Source organism: Canis lupus, chromosome 22 (genome assembly GCF_003254725.2).
Source record: "Canis lupus dingo isolate Sandy chromosome 22, ASM325472v2, whole genome shotgun sequence".
In the NCBI taxonomy this organism is placed as follows: domain Eukaryota; kingdom Metazoa; phylum Chordata; class Mammalia; order Carnivora; family Canidae; genus Canis; species Canis lupus.
Window position 1 is genome coordinate 9408097 of NC_064264.1, and position 19618 is coordinate 9427714.

Consider the following 19618-nt stretch of genomic DNA (forward strand, 5'->3'; position numbering starts at 1 on the left):
TTCCATTGATGAGATTGTTTCAAAGTTCTTTTCTCTACATCATTTATTCCCTCTTCCATTTGGTCTACTCTGCAATAGATACTCTCTATTGCTTTTTTCATTTTATTCGCTAACTTATTTTCAGCTCCAAAATGTCTGTTTGGTTCTTTTGTATTTTTATTTTTATTTTTTAAAAGATTTTATTCATTTATTCATGAGAGACACAGAGAGAGAGAGAGGCAGAGACACAGGCAGAGGGAGAAGCAGGCTCCATGCAAGGAGCCCGATGTGGGACTCGATCCCGGGACTCCAAGATCACGCCTCAGGCCAAAGGCAGGTGCCAAATCCCTGAGCCACCCAGAGATCCCCCTGGTTCTTTTGTTAAGTATTTTTACCTTTGTTAAATATATCATTCTTTTCATGTATTATTTGACTCATTTTATTGAATTTTGTTTCTGTGTTTTCTTATAGCTCATTGAAGTTTCCTCAAAAGAGCTATTTTGAATTCTTTATCAGTTAAATCACAAAATTCTAAAAAAAAAAAATCACAAAATTCTGTGTCTTGGAGTTCGGTTATTGGAGGCCTGTTTGTTTGATTTTGATGATATGTTTGTTTGATTCTTTTTTTTTTTTTTTGTTTGTTTGTTTGTTTGTTTGATTCTTTATCTTCCTTGTAGTTTGGCACTGCTGTTTTCATAGTTGAAGTAGCAGAAGAATTCTCAAGTCTTTATGACTTGCCTTCAGGTGGGATAGGCTATTTGCTGGTCGCTGGTCCTGTCATATCTGGGTTTTTCTCAGACCTTGTATGGATACAACTGCTCCACACTTCTTGCTTCCTCTTATGATATATTTCTTACACTTTATGTCTTCTCTGGTTCTTAAGACTTACCAAGATAGTTTCTAGAAACCTTTTTTTTTTTAAAGATTTTATTTATTTATTCATGAGAGACAGACAGACAGACAGAGAGGCAGAGACAGGCAGAGGGAGAAGCAGACTCCATGCAGGGAACCCAATGTGGGGCTCGATCCCAGAACTCTACAATTATGCCCTAAGCTGAAGGCAGACCCTCAACTGCTAAGCCACCCAGTGTCCCTCTTTTATTTTCTAGAGGGCAGAGATCCAGCTCAAGATTGTGCTTTTTTTCTTGCCCACAGACTCTAGCCTATTTTTCTGAGAGCACTTAGTCTATTGGAGAGCTCATTCTCACCATCCCGCTCAGAAGCACCATAAGGAGCCAGCTGCAAATTTGGGGCAAGCGTAGGTTTAGCACACAGGGCATTGGTGGTGACTGTCATCCCAGTAGGGGATCTCATGGTGAAGTTCTTCCAGAATCTTGAGGGTGGAATTCCTGCTAAAATCCTGAGTGCAGTAGGCAAGAACTGTGTTCCTTTAATGCCCTTAAATATTCTTATCTGAATCTTTTCCAGTCTCCCTCCCCGGAGTCATGGAGGTCCTGCCTCAGTTGTCTGGGTGCTGCTGGAGAGAAACAGGTTTCTCCAGCAGTATACCTCACAGCAAGAGAAGTCTGGCAGTGAATAATCACTGCTCTCTCTTTTCTCATGGAGTGGTCGCTGCCAATTAGTCCCACCCCATGCAGTGTTACCCTGGAGGACTGGTGGTACTGGAAAAGTTCTTATTTTCTCAGATGTGTTCGAACTCATAAATTTATTTATTCATTTCATTCATTCATTCATTCATTCACTCATACATACATACTCCCAACAGTGTGTTCAAATTTCCCCTTGGGAAGGCTGGACTTCTACAAAGTCTGTGTTATCTGCGGGTTTCTGCCCAAGTCAGCACTCTCTGGGTTTTTCCCAACTGCACCCTGGAGTCACTGAGACAGGTTTTACTGTTTCTGTAGCCCATTTTGAGGGCTATCTGGATATTACTGCATGCACAAGTAGGCAAGAGTACTCCCAAGATCCCTTGGCATATGGTGCTGGATCCCAGAGTGCCTCCCACAGAGGCATTTTTGGGTATGGATGGATGTCTCTTCAGTTGTTTAAAAGGGAAACAAAAAGATGGATGTCTTACACTGGTATGATGCTAGCTTCACTCCTCATATAATCAGTTTGTCATTATTCACAAAATAACTTGCTGACCAATTGGTTGGAATTCCTTGAATCAATAGATCATGTTGGGAAGAAGAGTGCTACTCTTATTTTAAAAGAGTATTTACAAATTATGAAGAATCTGAGTCACTCAATAATAACAAGCAACTCCAACACACAGATCACAAAGTTCTCTGAGAGTTGAATGAGTTCTGTAACATATAAACCATATTTAAAGTGTTGGCTTATCTCTACTTCTGTGCTTAGCTTCTAATTCTTGTTTTTTGACTTTACTGAATGAGCATCAACAGATGGTCTAATAAGAGTAGTCTACTATATAGGTTTATAGAAATGGCAGTGATAAATAAAACACAGTCCTTTCCTTCAGGATCTTCTAATTCAGTTCTTATAAAAATAACTGCACAACAATGTGTCATGATGTATGTAATTGTTCTGAGGAATAATTTAGAGCAAATAAGAGAAACTATTATTTTAGACATTCCCCAAAGAGGAAATATATGCCAGAAAAGACTAGCTGAAACTGTTTTAAGCCCAGTAGAATTATTTGGATGAGAGATATTTTCACCACATTTTTATTTTGAAAAATTTGAAGCATACAGAAAAGTTTAAAGAATACTTCAATGAACATCACATATGCCACACATAGAGTTAATGACTGTTAAATATTTTTTCACAGTTGCTTTTCTTCTTTCCCCATGTCTTTCCTTCCTTCTCATGTGTGTGTGTGTGTGTGTGTGTGTGTGTGTGTCTGTGTGTGCACAGTTGACCTTTGAACAACACAGGTTGAACCGCACAGGTTCACTTATGCCTGTATTTTTAACAGCGCAGTACTTTGTAAATGTATTTTCCTTATGATTTTCTTAACACTTACTTTTCTGTAGCTTACTTTATTGTAATAATACAGTATATAATACTTATAACATAAAAAATATGTGTTAACTGGCTGTCCATGTTATTGATAAGGCTTCTGATTAGTGTAGGCTATTAGCACCTATGTTTTGGGGGGGGATGGGAATCAAAGTTATATGTGGATTTTCTTTCTTTTTTTTTATATATGTGGATTTTCAACTGTGTGGACAGTCAGGACCCTAAGCCCTGATTGTTCAAAGGAAATATATATATATTCATTCCAGAATCTAATTAGGACTCATGCACTGCATTTGGTTACATGCTTTTATTTTCTAGATTAATTCCTCTAACTTGATTTCTATATGACATTGACTTTTTTAACAATCTAGCAATATGGTTTATAGAATGGCCTATATTCTGGATTTGTCGGACTGCTTCTTTAGGTGTTGGTAATTGTGATGTTTAATTTTATATGTCAACTTGAGTGGATCACAAGGTGCCTGGATATTTGGCTAAACATTATTTCTGGGTATGTCTGTGACTGTGTTTCCAGAGGAGATTAGCATTTGAATTGGTAGACTGAGTAAAGCAGATTGCCTTTCCAATGTGGGTCAGAATTATCCAATCCATTGAGGGCCTGAATAGAATAAAAAGTCACAGGAAGAGAGAGTTCACTCTGTTCTAACTGAACTGGGACATTGGTCTTCTGTCCCCTTTATGAGACTCATACCAACAGTGCTCTTGGTCGATCTCATACCTTCAGACTCCAACTAGAACTATACCATCAGCTTTCCTAGGTTTCAGCTTTGTAGAGAGCAGATCCTGAGATTATTAGCCCCCATATTTGCATGAGCTAGTTCCTCATTAATAAATCTCTTCATATATATATGAATATATATACGAATATATATATATGGAAAAAAAATATATATATCCTATTGTTTTCTCTGGCATACCCTAAATAATCCAGTAAATTTCATCTATCCTCTTGATGCATTATAAATTAAATTAGGGTTAATTATTAATGATTCAGGTTAAAAGCATTTGACAAGATTTTTGTAGATGATGTTATGAAGTTCATTTTATATCACATCTGTAAGAACATAATCCAGGAAGTCTCACTGTTAGTGCTGCTAAGGTTGATCACTAAGATAACTGTCATGTCTCTTTATTGTAATGGTTCATTTTCTTTTTTTTTTCTTTTTAAGATTTTGTTTATATATTTGACAGAGAGAGAGAGCGAGAGAGAGAGAGAGAGAGAGAGCGCATAAGCAGGAGGAGCGCAGGCAGACAGAGAGGGAGAAGTAGGCTCCCTGCTGCACAGGGAGCCCAAAGCAGGGCTCCTGGGATCATGACCTGAGCCAAAGGCAGATGTTTAACCAACTGAGCCACCTAGGAGCCCCTAATGGTTCATTTTTTCCATCAATAATTAGTATGCAATCTGTGGCATCATATAAACATTCGGTTCCATGATGTGATAGGCAGCTTCTGAGATTACCCCAATGATCTTGGCTAATGTTGTGTACTTGTGTGAACTCCTCCTCTTGAGTGTGGACTGAATTTATATCTTCTCTGCTAGCAAGATATGACAGTAGTGATGGGGGTGTCTCTTCTGAGATTGGGTTATGAAAAAAACCTGAAGTATCTTCCACCTCTCTCCTTATCTCTCTGTCTCATCACTCATGCTGGGGTAGTGTGGCATGGGGAGAACCTGAGGCCCTCATTCCAACAATTCTTAAGGAACTGAAGACTGATAATGAAGCAGATCTTACAGCACAAGTAGAGTTTTGAGATGACTGCAGTCCTGGCCAATAGGTCATGAATAAAGTTGAGCCAGGAAAACTCAGCTAAATCCCTCGTGGATTTTTGATTTGCAGAAACTGTGGGATAATAAATGTTACTTATTTTAAAGATGCTGAATTTGAGTGCAACTTGTTTTCCAACAATAATTACCCCAAAATTTTTCTCATGATTTTAGCATCTGTTAACAATCATTGCCTAATTCAACTCTTATGTTGAAATCGTAAATGGTGACTTTCTAACTCAATCTATGTTTATTAGTTGATATTCTTTTGTAAAGAAAGTATTTATTTATTTTTTTCTCATTTTTTTCTCAATTGAAAGATAATTCAATTTTATTTGAATCAATGCCCATACTTTCACTTTGAAAACAAGACAGCTGAAAAGGAAGTCCTGGGTTTTAGTCCCTCTTACAAAAAGACTGACAAGCAACTAGTCACAGAAAACAACATCAATGTCAAAATCCTAGGGCACCTGGGTGGCTCAGTGGTTAAACATCCCCCTTTGGCCCAGGTCGTGATCCTGGGGTCCTGGGATCAAGTCCCAGATCAGGCTCCCCATGGAGAGCCTCCTTCTCCCTCTCCCTAAGTCTCTGCCTCTTTCTCTGTGTCTCTCATGAATAAACAAAATCAGGAAGAAAGGAAAGAAAGGAAAGAAAGGAAAGGAAGGAAAGGAAGGAAGAAAGAGAAAGAAAGAAAGAAAGAAAGAAAGAAAGAAAGAAAGAAAGAAAGAAAGAAAGAAAGAAAAAGAGAAGAAAAGAAAATCCTAGAATCCAGGGGTGTGGATGAAGCACCTTTGAATAACAAAAACTGAGAAAAATCATATTAGAAGGCTAGGAGGAGTAGTTTCACTTTGACCAATTTGCCCGTCCCTCAGGCTGACACAGTGCCACACTGACAGGGTTTCCTGGGCCCACGTTTTCTCCAGTGGAGAAAAGAGAGCCTGCGGTTGATATCTAGCTTATCCAGCATGCCATCATGCTTCCTAGAGCCTTACTTCTATATCTCACCTCACATGGAACACTGGGGGAATTGGCAGGGCTACACAAAACAGGGTCAACTAGAAACAAAGAAGGGAAGAACTCATAGCAACCAGTGCAACGATCATGCTGTAGCACTGCATTCCTACTGGTGGTAGCACCCAATCAGAAAGCTCAGCTCGTGGCTGCATTCACTCATGGATCTGAGCCAGTTGCTCCAGCTGGCCAGGGAACACAGTTGGCAGTTCTGCCCAGTTTTGGTCCCAAGCCAACAGTTCAGCCCAGCCATGGAGCCCATTCTACCGCTCCAACTGAACAGAAAGCCAAGCCAGCAACCTCACCCAATTACAGAGCATGGCCTTCAGCCCCACACAACCAGGAGCCTACCCAGAAAACCTAACTGTGCAAAGAGCCTGGACAGCAACCCTCTCCATCTGTAGGGATTAGTTTTCAGCCCCACCTGCATGCAGAGTTCATTCTATGGTCCTGCCTATTTGCTGGGCACAGCCTGCAACCCCACCTTAACAGACAGCCTAGCCAGTGACCTTGCCCAATTGAGGAGCATAGCCTACAGACTCACCCCTTCAGGGAGCCTAGACAGTTAGTTTGCCCGACTGCAGAGCAGAGCCTCTCTCAACATTAGAGTACAAACAACAGCCCTGCACAACTAGAGACGCAAAGCAATCACTGACTTCCTGTCGATGCCTCTAGCTGAGACATCCAGAGCCCCAGGCTAGGCTGACTGTAGAAGATCTTTCATGGTTAAAGTGAACCGTAAACACTGGAAGAGGAGAACTCTCCCTCAAATATGCAGATACCGATGTAAGGATTCAAGAATCATGAGAAATCAGATAAACATGACACCATCAAAGGAAACTAATAAAGCCTCAGTAATCTTAAAAAATGAGATTTATAAACTGAGTGACAAAGAATCAAAAATAAATCTCTTAAAGTTCAGTGAACTAGATGAAAACATATATAGATAATTAAATGAAATTAGGAAAACAATACATGAACAAAATGAGAGTTTCAGCAAAGAAATAAAAAACATTATAAAGCAAACAAATTCTAGAACCAAAGAATACAATGTCTGAACTGAAATATTCAATAAAGAGCTTCATCAGCATACCAACAGTCAGATGGATAAATTATTGAACTTGAAGATAGGTTCTTTGAAATTTTCCAATCAGAGAATCAAAAAGAAAAAAAGTAAGAAAAACAATGAAGAAAGCAGATAGGACACCATCAAAGGAAGCTTTATATACATTATAAGGATCCTGGAAAGAGAAGAGAGAGAGAGACAAAGGACAGAAAGTCTATTTAAAAAAATAATGGCTGGCAACAAAAGCAATGTGTAAAGGAAAGAAAATGTCCAATGTAGTCACATCTACCCACAGGCCTCTCCTGTCCCCCTTTCTCCCCCTAAAGTTTATGTGATTGGCCTCGACTCACGTCTGACATTTGATTAGATTTCTAAGGGGCCTAAAGGAGATATTTTTACAACAGAGGGTTAGAGGCACTTGAGTAAGGACCCCACTCCCCAAAACTCTGGCAACTGTGGCATGGGGATGGGGGGATGCATTTCTGGGAAACACAACCAGCCTAGATAACAGGAACTCACAGAGACACAGAAGTTGTGACAAGTTTAGTAGTCTCTAAGTGGGTTATATCCCTTCCCCCATCACATCAGAATCTTAAACAGAAAGAGGGATCAAAGGAAAGCCAATCTCTCACACACTTTCCAGGCAGAGTAGAGGTGGGAGTCAAACCAGGGTGAGAGGAGGAGGGTGGAGATCCCTGATTGAGGTTTGGCTGATTCCTGTTAATAGCTTTCCCCTAGGGACAGGAAGCTCTAGTAAGGGGATCTTTCCTCTCTCCCCTGCATAAGACAAGCTGCCTGCCAACCCCCTTTCATGGAATGGCCTTGTCTGGGAATGCCTACCACACCTACCCTCTTCTTTTTTCCTAGTCAAACTCTTTTTACTCCTTGACCTGACTTCCTTCCTTCCCTCCAAATCTTTACTTCTGATTTCTATTTCATGGAATTTGGGATTGAAGTTAGACTACAACAGTGCCACCAACACCAAGTCTTGCAGGGAAAGAATACAAAGAAATTAGCAGAAATATGTTAATAAAAAGTTTTAAAAATAATGGCTGCAAACTCCCCAAATTCAGGGTGAGAAATGGACATCTGGGTTCATGAGTCCCAAATGTCCTTAAATAGCATGACCCTGAAAAGGTCACCAAGATACATAATTAACTTGTCAAAAGTCTAAGATAGGAGAGATTTTTGAAAGCAGAAACAGATTCATTATATACAAGAAGCCCCATAAATATTAGCAGATTTCTCAATAAAAATCTTGCAGGCCATGAGAGTGTCTGAGGATATATTCAATATTGAAGCAAAATAACTGCTAAACAAGAATACTATACCCAGAAAAACTGTCCTGAGAAACAGAAAACTCCCAAACAAGAAAAAGCTGAGGGACTTTATCACCACCAGACCTGCCTTACAAGAAATGGTAAAGGAAGTTCTTCATAGTGAAATAAAAATGAAATTAACAATGAAAAACATCTAAATATATAAAACTCAACAGTAAGGATAAATAGTCCAAGTCAGAATTTTCTAATGTTGTATGAGTGGTGGATAAACTACTATCAACTCTAGTTTAAAAGTTTTAAAAATTAATGTATTAAAACTAACTATACACAGTATTTTAAAAATGTATATTGTAATATCAATAACCTAAAATGGGTGTATGAGTAAAAGTGCAAAGTTTTGTATGCAATTGAAGTCTTTATCAGCTTAAAATAGGATGTTATAACTATAAAATACTTTATGTAAGCTCATAGATAACTACAAAGGAAAAATATGTAGTAGATACACAAAAGATTAAGAAAAAAGTCACCACATCACAAAAGAAAAACAGCAAGAGAGGAAGTAAAGAATAAAGGAAATACAAGTCAGAAAACAATACAACAGCAATACTAGATCTTTACATATAAAAGATTACTTGAACAGGGATGCCTGGGTGGCTCAGCTGGTTAACAGTTGGACTTTTGATTTCGGCTCAGGTGATGATTTTCGAGTTGTAGGATTGAGCCCCATATTAGGCTCTATGCTGGGTGGGGAGTCTGCTTGTGATCCTCTCTCTCTCTTTCCCTCTCCCCCTCCCCCCAACTGGCCCACAACTGTGCACATTTCTCTCTCTCTAAAATAAATAAATAAATCTTCTTTAAAAATTAGTTAAACATAAATGCTCCAAACAAATAATATAGAAAGACTGAATCAGTAAAAACAAATTCCAGTGATATGCTACCTACAAGAGACTCACTTTAGCTTTTAAGGGGAAAACTTAGCTTTAGCTTTTAGGGGGAAACTGATGGTATGGAGAAAGGTAATCCAAGATAATGGCAGCATTATGAGCAGGGATAAGTACACTTATATCAGACAAAACAGACTTAATGTAAAAGAAGGTAAAAAGAGACAAATAAGGTTATTACACAATGATAAAAGGATCAATTCATCAAGAGGATATAACAATCATAAATATTTATATACCCAATATAGGAGCACCTAAATATATCAAGCAAATACTAACACAGCTGAAAAGACAAATGCACAGCAATAAAGTAATTATACAGGATTTTAATACTCCACTATCAGCAATGGGTAGATTACCCAGACAGAAAATAAATAAAATATCAAATGTAAACAACACTATACCAAATGGACCTTACAGACAAAAAACGTTTCATCTAATACCAGCAAAATACACATTTTTCTCAAGTGCACATACAATTCTCTCCAGAATAGAATAGTATGACAACTAGAAATTAACTCCAGTAACAGGAAGTTAATTTGGAAAATTCACAAATATGTGAAAATTAAATAACACACTTCTGAACCACTAATGGGTCAAAGAAGAAATCAAAGGAAAACCCAAAAAATGACAACATACTAAAATTTGTGAGATGCAGCAAAAGCCATTCTAATAGGGAAGTTTAGAGCAATACGTGTCTAAATTTAGAAAAAAAAAAGTCTCAAATAAACAACGTCTCAAAGAATTAAAAAAAAAAGAGTAAACTAAATCTAAAGATAGGAGAAGAAAGATTGTAACAGAAATAAGTAAAAGAGACTAGAAAAACACCACAGAAGCAGGAGGGATTTATACCTGTGATGAAAGATTGGCTTAGCATAAGCAAATCAATAAATGCAATACATCACATTAACAAAATGAAGGATTAAAATCACATGATCATCTCAATGCTAAAAACATTTGACAAAATTAAAGATCCTTTCATGATAAAAGCTTTCAGCAAATTCAGCATAGAAGAAAGGCTCCTCAGCATAATAAAAGCTGTATATGACAAGTCCACATCTAACATCACATTTAATGGTTCAAAGTTGGAAGACTTTTTTAAGATTAAGAACAAGAATTTCCACACTTATCATTTCTAGCCAACATAATTAACTTAATGATCAGGAAAAAAGAAATCAAAACCACAATGAGATATCTCCTCACACCTGTTAGGATGATAGTATCAAAAAGACAAGAGATAGAGGTGCCTGGGTGGCTTAGTCAGTTGAGCATCTGATGCTTGATTTCTGCTCAGGTCACCATCTCATGGGTCATGAGATTGCAACCCAGCTGGACTCTGTGCCCAGCAGGGAGTCAGCTTGAAGATTCTCTCCCTCTGCCCCTCCCCTGACTCACCTGGGCGCCCTCTTTCTCTCTCTCTAAAATAAATAAGTAAGTCATGAAAGAAAAGACGAGATAACAAATGTGGGTGATAACAAGAATGTGGAGAAAGAGAAACTTTCAGCACTATTGGTGGGAATTTAAATTGATGTAGCCATATGTAAAACTATGTGGAGATTCCTCAAGAAATTAAAAATAGAACTACTGTATAATCCAGTAATCCCACTTCTGGGTGTATATCTAAAGAAAATGAAATAAGTATCTTGAAGAGATATCCATACTCCCATATTCATTACAGCATTATTCACAAAAGCCAAGATATAGCTACAGCCTAAGTAACCATTGCTGAATGAAAAAAGAAAATGTAATACACATATATAATGGAATATTTCTCAGCCATTAAAAGAAGGAAATCCTACCACTTGCAACAACATGGATGAAACTGGAGGGTATTACACTAAGTGAAATAAGTCAGGCACAGAGTCAAATCCTTTATGACCACTTATATGTGGAATGTAAAAAAACTCATAAAAACAGAGAATATATGGAGGTTGTCAGTGACTAGGGGTGAGGAAATGGGGAGAGGTTGCTCAAAGGGTTGGAAATTTCAGTTGTAAGATAAATAAGTCCCAGGTGTCTAATGTATAGCATGGTGACTACAGTTAATAATACTATATTGTATACTTGAACTCTGCTAAGAGTAAATCTTACATGTCCTCATGATGAAAAAAAAATTTTTTTAAGGTAACTATGTAAAGTGATGGATGTATTAACTAACTTAATTGTGGTATTCATTACACAAAATATCCTAAACCATCATGTTATATACCTTTAAAAAATCATGTTTACAACCTTAATATATGTAATTTTTATTTGTCAATCACACTCCAGTAAAGCTGAGGGGTTTGAGGAAAGAAGTGTGCTATTTAACCCTTACTCATACGTACTGGGGTTCTCCAGTTATTTTTCCCTTACTGATCTCTAGTGTAATTCCACGTGGTCCGAGAATATACTTTATGTGATTTCTAGTCTTTGACACGTGCTAAGTTGTGTTTTACAGCCTGGAATGTGGTCTATCTTGGTAAATGTTCCCCGTGAATTTAAGAGGAATGTATATTCTGCTGTTGCAAATGAAGCATTCCTCAAATGTCAGATGTCAATTTTTTTTTTTAAGATTTTATTTATTTATTCATGACAGACACAGAGAGAGAGAGGCAGAGACACAGGCAGAGGCAGAAGCAGGCTCCAGGCAGGGAATCCGACATGGGACACGATCCCGGGGTCTCCAGGATCACACCCCGGGCTGAAGGTGGTGACACCAGGGCTGCCCCAGATGTCAATTTAGATCAAGCCGATCGATGGTGCTGTTCAGTTCAACTAAAGTAGCCCTCCCTTATCCATGGTGGATAAATTCCAAGATCTCTAGCGGATGCCTGCCTGAACAAACAGATACTACCAAGGCCTATATATGCTGTTTTTTTTTTCCTGTACACACACACACACACACACACACACACACACACACCTAGGACAAAGTTGAATATGTAAGTTAGGCACAGTAAGAGATGAATCACACCCATAATAAACTAGAATAATTATAACAATATCCTGTAGTGATAGCTACATGAATGTGCTCTCTCAAAACATCTTTTTTTTAAATATTTTATTTATTTATTCATGAGACACACACACACAGGCAGAGGCAGAGACCCAGGGAGAGGGAGAAGCAGGCTCCATGCAGGGAGCCTGACGTGGGACTCGATCCCGGGTCTCCAGGAGCAGGCCCTGGGGGGAAGGCAGCTGGGCCACCTGGGCTGCCTTCTCTCAGAACATCTTACTGTACTGTGCTCATCCTGCCTCTCGAGATGTGAGATGATAAAACGTCTATGTGATGAGACAAGGTGAGATGAATAACATAGGCATCGTGTTGTCACTTTAGGCTACTACCGACCTTCTGAGGTTAAGTCCGCAGGAGGCTCATCAGCTTCCAGACCACAGTTGGCCGCAGGTAACTGAAACCAGGGAAAACAAAACCGTGCGTAAGGGAGTACTACTATATATCCTCGCTGATTTTCTGCCTGCTGCACCTGTCAATTACTGATAGGTGTTGAAGTGAATTTTATATAATTTTATATACTCGTCTCTCTTGGCATAGCAATTCAAGTTTTGTTTTGAGTAGGCCCCACACCCAACGTGGGGCTCGAACTCACCACCCTGAGATCAAGAGACGCGTGCTTTACCCACTGAGCCAGCCAGATGCCCCCTTAATTTTACTTCTAATTTTCTTCTCAGTGTTTCAGTCTGCTGTGTGTGCAGTGCCCTGAGGGTAACAGATTGCTAAAAAGTCATCTCTCTCCAACATTTACAGTGCCATGGAAACCAGGACCGCAAGGCCTCCTGGCCTCCAAAGCCAGACCTGAAGTCAAAGCTGGACGCCAGAAACATGTAAGACCTCCCTGCAGTGCTGGCACCCTGGAGCGGGACAGGGGGAGTGTGCAAAGGCAGTGGCTGCTTTCTGTAGTCTCAGGAAAGGGTCACAGTCAACTCCCAGATATACATTTAATTAGAAGCCTGGCCCTCAGGCCAGTGCTATGACAAGGCCTCTTTCATCGAAAGACAGAGCCCCTGAGTCTGCGGCCTGTTGCTGGGGGGCCTAGCTGTTTGCACACTCCTTCTCGGTTGGTTACAGACCCTGGGACCCGCAAGCTTAAGCCCTGCTGGCCCCTAGAGCCAGGCGATGTAGGGTGTTCCCGGGCTGCAGCTGCGAAACTCAGGGCACCAGACACCAGATATTGAAGGCCCTTTCTGGAAGATACCAGTTGAGCTGGAGGGAGGCAGAGGGAGAGCACAGAGACTGCAGCCACTGGCCTCTGTCCCCTGGGGGGTACTCCCCTACCCCCCAGTGTGTCAGGCCAGAAGCCCGCTTGGGGAGCAAGGTCAGTTCACAGCTCCCAGAGTCAACAGGCCTCCTTCTCAGGAAGCCTGGGCATGTGCGTGGTGCCCTGGGAGGGCCAACGACTGTCTGACTGTCACAGTCCTTTGGGACCCAGGGATGCAAGTCTCTCCAGCCTCCACAGCCAAGGGATCAAGCGGCACCCTGACCAAAACAAGAAAAGGGAAAAAAAAAAAAAAAGAATCGCATCCGCTGGCTTTAGCAAGGCAGAGTGAGAACACTGAAGACGGTGCTATTAACCTTGAAAATAACTGCCAGTTATGTTAACAGCAAAAGTTAGCTTGCTTTCCCTTTTCCCCCCCCTCCCCAGAAGAGCAGAGAACTGCAAGGTGGCCCGAGCCGCACCCGCCAAAGCTCGAGGCAAATCTGGAGAATATACGGTGGGGAAGCTCTTTTATAGCAGAAAGAGTGGGGCGGGGCTCCTACAAACAAAGAGCCCCATTGGCCTAAACTGAGAGCTGGAAGTATCGTGGCTTTTCATTGGCTAAATTGTGCCGGCCTCTCATTGCCCCCATTGTTGAAGGCCCTCTCCCCCATCCATCCCCCTTTCCCTCATCCATCTCCCCCCTTCCTTCCTCCATCTATCTCCCCCCTCCTTCCCCCATCCATCCCCACCCTCTTTCCCCCACCCATCCCCCCTCCTCCCCATCCATCCCCCGCTCCTTCCCCCATCCATCCCCCTTCCCTCATCCATCTCCCCACTCCTTCCCCATCCATCCCCCCCTCTTTCCCCCCTCCATCCCTACCCTCTTTCCCCCACCCATCCCCCCTCCTTCCCCCATCCATCCCTCCCATCTCCTCTCCCAAAAAACCTTCCTTCCTCCTGCTGTCAGGGGTGGGGTAGGAGAAATAAAGTAGTGGGATTGACCCGGGGCAGTAGGGCTGAGCGCTCTTCCGCTGGCCTCCTGACTCTGTTCCAAACAAGTCTTCCTTTTATTAATTTTCACAGTGTCCACCTAGTGGAGCCTAAAGATGGCACCTACTGGAAAGGAGGGAAGTGGGGGGCAGGGGCCTGCTGGCTCTAGCAGGGCGGAGGGAGAGCATCTCCATCCCTGGAGAATATCCCATCCAGCCCCTGCCCCTCTGATCAGGGCTTTTAAAATTAGCAACCGAGTCCCTTTTGGGTAAAGCCCAGGTGCTTCCCAAAGGGCTGCTCCTGCGCTGGGCCCCGAGAAGGGTGAGTCTGCACGCGCGCCCTTTACGAACCATTCCTCGGTTCCTCCAGCCCTTGGGGCTTGTGGATGGGAGCCCGGATGGTTTGGGGCTTACCTCCCAGTTGGTAGTGTTAAGAAGTGGGTTGCCCAGCGTGGGGTATGAGCCCTTCTCCGCATGGGGAAGCTCTGGGTGCGTGGTCTCCCACTAGGGGTGAGGTTTGCGGCAACATTGTTCTCAGCCTTCCGTACCCAGTTCCTTGTGGTTTCGCTCTCATCTGCCCCGTGGGGAGGGGGTCAGTCCATCAGTTCTCGATTCCCTACCGCCCCCCCCCCCCAGGAAATCATTCCATATATAGCTCTAAATTCAGTCTTTCCGGGGGGGAGAAGGTGAGTTCAGAATCTCCCAATATCATCATCTTGAAATTATAACCTCTTATCGCTTCTTTTGTTTTTTTTTTCCCTTAGGATTTCCATTTCTCTGTTGACATTGCCCAGTTCGTTTTGCATGCTGCATGTTTTTGTTTTGTTTTTTTTAATACAAAATAATTTACTGTGTGGGAGAAGTTTTTTTAAAGGGCACAAGGAAAAGGAGTTTATATAGATTTACCATCTACAGTTTTGTATACAACTTTAAATATGTGCAGTTTTACAGCATGTTAATTAACCTCAATGAAGCTTTACTTAAAAATCAAATAGAGGTCTTGGGTTCCCCCAATTTTTTTTATTATTTTTTTTTTTGCACAAGGAGTCCAATGCCCTGCATCACTGAAAATTTCAAGATAATTTCTATTTGGGTCTTCAGATCAAAAAGTTGCAGGGTCCCACCAACAGGACTTTACTCCTTAGAGCACTTAGCATATTATTCATAGTTGTTTTCAAGAATCCCTAGTCTGATCATTCTAACATTCCTGCCACGTCTGGTTCCGGTGCTTGCGCCGTCTCTTCAAATTGTCTTCTTAAATACACTGGCTCCTCTAGACACCTGAAACTAACATTATGGGCCAACTGTAGTTCAATTAAAAAAAAAAATGTAACCTTGTGTGTAAACTGCACTTAAATGCAAAGAAAAGAAAAAAGAAAAAAAAGATATTCAACATAAAAAAACACACTTGCTTTTTCTTCAAATTTTACCTTTCTTTCTTCACAGCCAGAGGTGATGTGCAGGATAAAATAAATGGTCCTAAAGAGGCCTGCAGTAATGCGGTGGTGAGGTGTGGGTGGAGGGGACATGTTCTGCAATCATTCTATGATTCAGTTTCAGTCTTTTAGTGAGCTTTTACCTCTGGACTGTGAGCTTTAAAAGTTCTTGTGTTTATTTTCTTTCCCCTCAGGCCAGGTAGAATTTGAACAGAGTGGGCAGGCGTTGGGTATTTCTCTTCATTTAGGTCAGTTGGGCTCTGATAAGATCCTAGCAGGTGAGGCTCTGATTAACTCGTTTCTCCTGAAAACAATCCTTGTTAAGAACAGAGGGCTCTGATGTATTTTAAAAAATGGTTGCTTTTCCTCTCTCCCTTCGGAAGTATGAAGGGCTCTTTCTCTGTGTTTGCTGTGAAGACTAGTCAAGGTCCTGGAGGTAGATCCCACAGTATTGTGCCCACCACCTGATCCCTGCCCATGACCAGGTCCTCTGGAGTTGTTCACTCTGGCATTGCCCACACCAAGCCCTCAGCAATTCCTCATGTTTCAGGTTTTTCCACCGTGGCACCAGTCCTGGCTGCAGTTTCCACTCCTGGGTGTCTGTTCCGGTAAGCCACGACTCCCCATATTCCCCTGTCTCTTCAGTCTTGAGCAACCTTTGGCTCTGTATTTTCCTCTCTTAAGAATCCAAGAAGACCCACTGGTTGTCAGGCTGTGCAGCTTTTTACTTGTTAGAGTGATGAATTCCAAGCTCCTTATATGTGAAATTAGACTTGTCTTGCATTTTTCAATTGTAAGATATAAAGTATGTGTCATACCCCTTGTAGTTTTGTAGCAGTATTGGCATATAGGATGCAGTGTAAGACCCTTTCCACTCGGACTCAAGATTGGTCTTTTGGTGATGCTTTTGCAGAAGGTTAAGTCTCCAATTTGGAGGGGTGTGGTGGTAAAGGAAACCCGACCTGTTGATGATAAATGAGTGTATTTGACAAGACGTTAGCGGTATTGAAGGGTGGGTGTTGGATTGGTCAAACTAAGGGTGCCTAAGACCAGAAGAGGTGAGGAATCCTCATGGCCTATTAATGAGGATTAATAATAATCCTCATCATTTCATCAGAGAATGATCAATGTTGCCTGCAGGACGAGGGGTTAAGGATCATCATAGCTAGGTGCAAGAACTGTGGCTGCTTGAGTTTCTCATAGAGTTTGGCTGTTTTGAACTTAAGAGTATCATTGTGTTTGTTTTGCTCCCCCCTCCCCCCGAGGACTGAGGGAGGTAGAGAACAGAGAAATTTTAGTAGCAGTGTGGGTACTTGTTGAACATCCTGAATAACCTTACCACTGGAGTGAATTTCTCTGCTAGAGAGGAACAAAGGGGTTCCAGAGTGGGGAAAATGCTTTCTGGTAGCAGCTTCCCTACAGTTGTGGCCAGAGCCCATTTGCACGGAAAGGCTTCTAACCAGCCTAAAAACAAGGACACGAATGTCCTTCTTTTGTTGTAAAGGAAGGGAAAAGGGTAATGAGCAATTGGAGAGTCTAAAAGTGGAAGAAACAGATAAGCAGGTTTTCAGGTTTTGAAATGCAGACGTGGAAGGAGAGTCCCAATTAGGGAGAATGGTGTTGTTTTCTTAGTCATGGCATTACAAGGGAGAGGCAATAGCCAAAAGGCTCTGGGTCTGGTTCTAGCAATTAAACAACTAATCCTAGAAATCCTCAGAGTTGCTTTTTGGTCTCAGGGAAAGGGGAATTAATGATGGTGTTATTGCATTCAGGGGACAGAGAGTTGTCCCTTCACAGGAGATAGCATGCCCTAGCTGATGCTCTCGAGATGGCTGAATGATTGCGTTGTGTTTTTAGAAACCTGTCCGTTGTGGGCAAAAAAGCTTGTAATAAACAAGCTGTTAAAATCAGGTGAGCAGAGAAGACAGTCATCTGCATGACGGATAAGGAGAGAATTACAGGGAAAGGTTAAATTTCTCAGGTTTGCAGAGAGTCCTAGAGAAATAATTACTGGCTTCGAGAAACCCCTGAGGCGTGGCAGTCCATGCATATTGTTAATTTTTTCCATGTGATGGCCAAAAAGATATTTGAATCAGGGTGAAGGGGTATACTGGGGTGGGGGGGAAGCAGAACATGAGCTGAAACTGAAGTGAGTGGTGTTGGATCGCATAGAGACCAGATAGCATTGGGGTTAGGAACTAGAGAAACCTGGGTTTAGTTAGTTCATGGCTCACAAGTATTCAATTAGTCCTTATCCCTCGCCAGTAGGATTCTTTACTGGGGGGATTGGATTCTTACAAGATGTGTCAATAAAGCCTTGAATCATAGGGTGGAAATTCTGGAGAGCTTCTAGTTTTCAGTATGTCCTGGTCATCTTAGGAGTGGCATGGAAGGCTGTGCTGCTACTTCCAGGGATTTGGCCTCCCAAGCTTAGCCTGTGTCATTAGGAGTGAGCCACCTCTGACTCCCTACCAAGGGAGTCAGGTATTATAATTAACATAATGTATACTTAAATATTTGGGGGGGTTTATAGGAACAACAACAACAACAACAAAAATCTGATGATCAAGGAGTCATAAAAAGGCAAAGAAAGGTGCATGGGTACAGAGACAGGGACTTCAAGGCTAAAGCATTTGGGGGAGCAGAAAGTTCTGATATTCCTAGTGAAGATTAGGGAGCCAGTGGAACTAAGCACTAAGCCATGCTGTGTAGTGAGAGGTACTAGTGAGACAGAAAAAGATGTAGACAAAGGCAAGTAAGTGGTAGATCAAGTCCCACTGCAGATATTGCTTATGTAGTCCAAGGGAAGTTGGTGAGGAAAATAAAAGATTTTGGTGTTAGTTTTCTAGGGCTGACATGGTACTTTGTTTGTGGCATGGACTGGGTGGCTTAAACCAAAGAAATTTATCATCTTACACTTTTTAAGTCCAAGATCAGGACATCAGCAGGGTTGTCTGAAGGCTGTGTGGGAAAGATCAGTTTTGGCTTCTCTTTGGTTTTATAGATAACAGAACATTTTCACCATTGTAGAAAATTCTATTGAACAATACTACTGTAGGCCTGAGAGCAGTGTTTAATATTTTGCATTTCTCTGAAAAGCAATGGAAAGCAAGTAATGCTGTTAAAGGCATACATGAAGAAGTTAAAACTCAGTGACTGAGCACAACTTGAGGGTTTATGCTGAAACAATGTGGATAAACACAAATATACAACATTTTTATAAAGCATGGACTAGATTAATTCAAAGGGTATTTGAGTATGTACGACACTGAGCTTTAAGGATCCTGAGTAGAACAAGATCTCCTTGTTGAAATATTTTTATTTAAAATTATCCTCAACTGGAATTCTAGATGCTTCCATTGATCTGGAGATGGGCGTGTAAGGAGGTATATTGGACTGGTTTTAAACATTCACATTAAGAGGTTAATGGAAATACTTTGTGCACCGCTTCCTGAACGTGAAAGATGGACTTTGTGAGACCACTCAATCATCTAATTTATATGCCTGCTTTACATAATTTGACCTAATCCATATATATTGCTCTCTGAGATTGAAATTTAACAGCCCTTGCAGATACTGCTGAATGTTTAAACTACTACCATGTACTTCAGCATTTTTCCAGAGGTGACTTTAAAATCTGTAAGGTCAAAAACTCAAAACCCTGAAACACCAAACGCTGGGAAGAATGTGGAACAACAGGAACGCGCATTAATTGCCGGCGGGAATGCAGAAACTGTATAGCCACCACTTTGGAAAACATTTTGGCGATTCCTTACAAAGCTAAACATGATCTAGCCCGAGGACCCAGCAAGATCACTCTCCTTGGCATTTACCGAAATGACCCGAAAAAAGCCTTATGTCCACGCAAAAACCAGCACACGAGTGTTCACAGCAGTTTTAGCCACAACTGTAAAAAACCCAAACCAAACGGAATGTCCTAGAGTGGATGATGATGGGTAAGTGAACTGCGGCAAATCTATACATACAA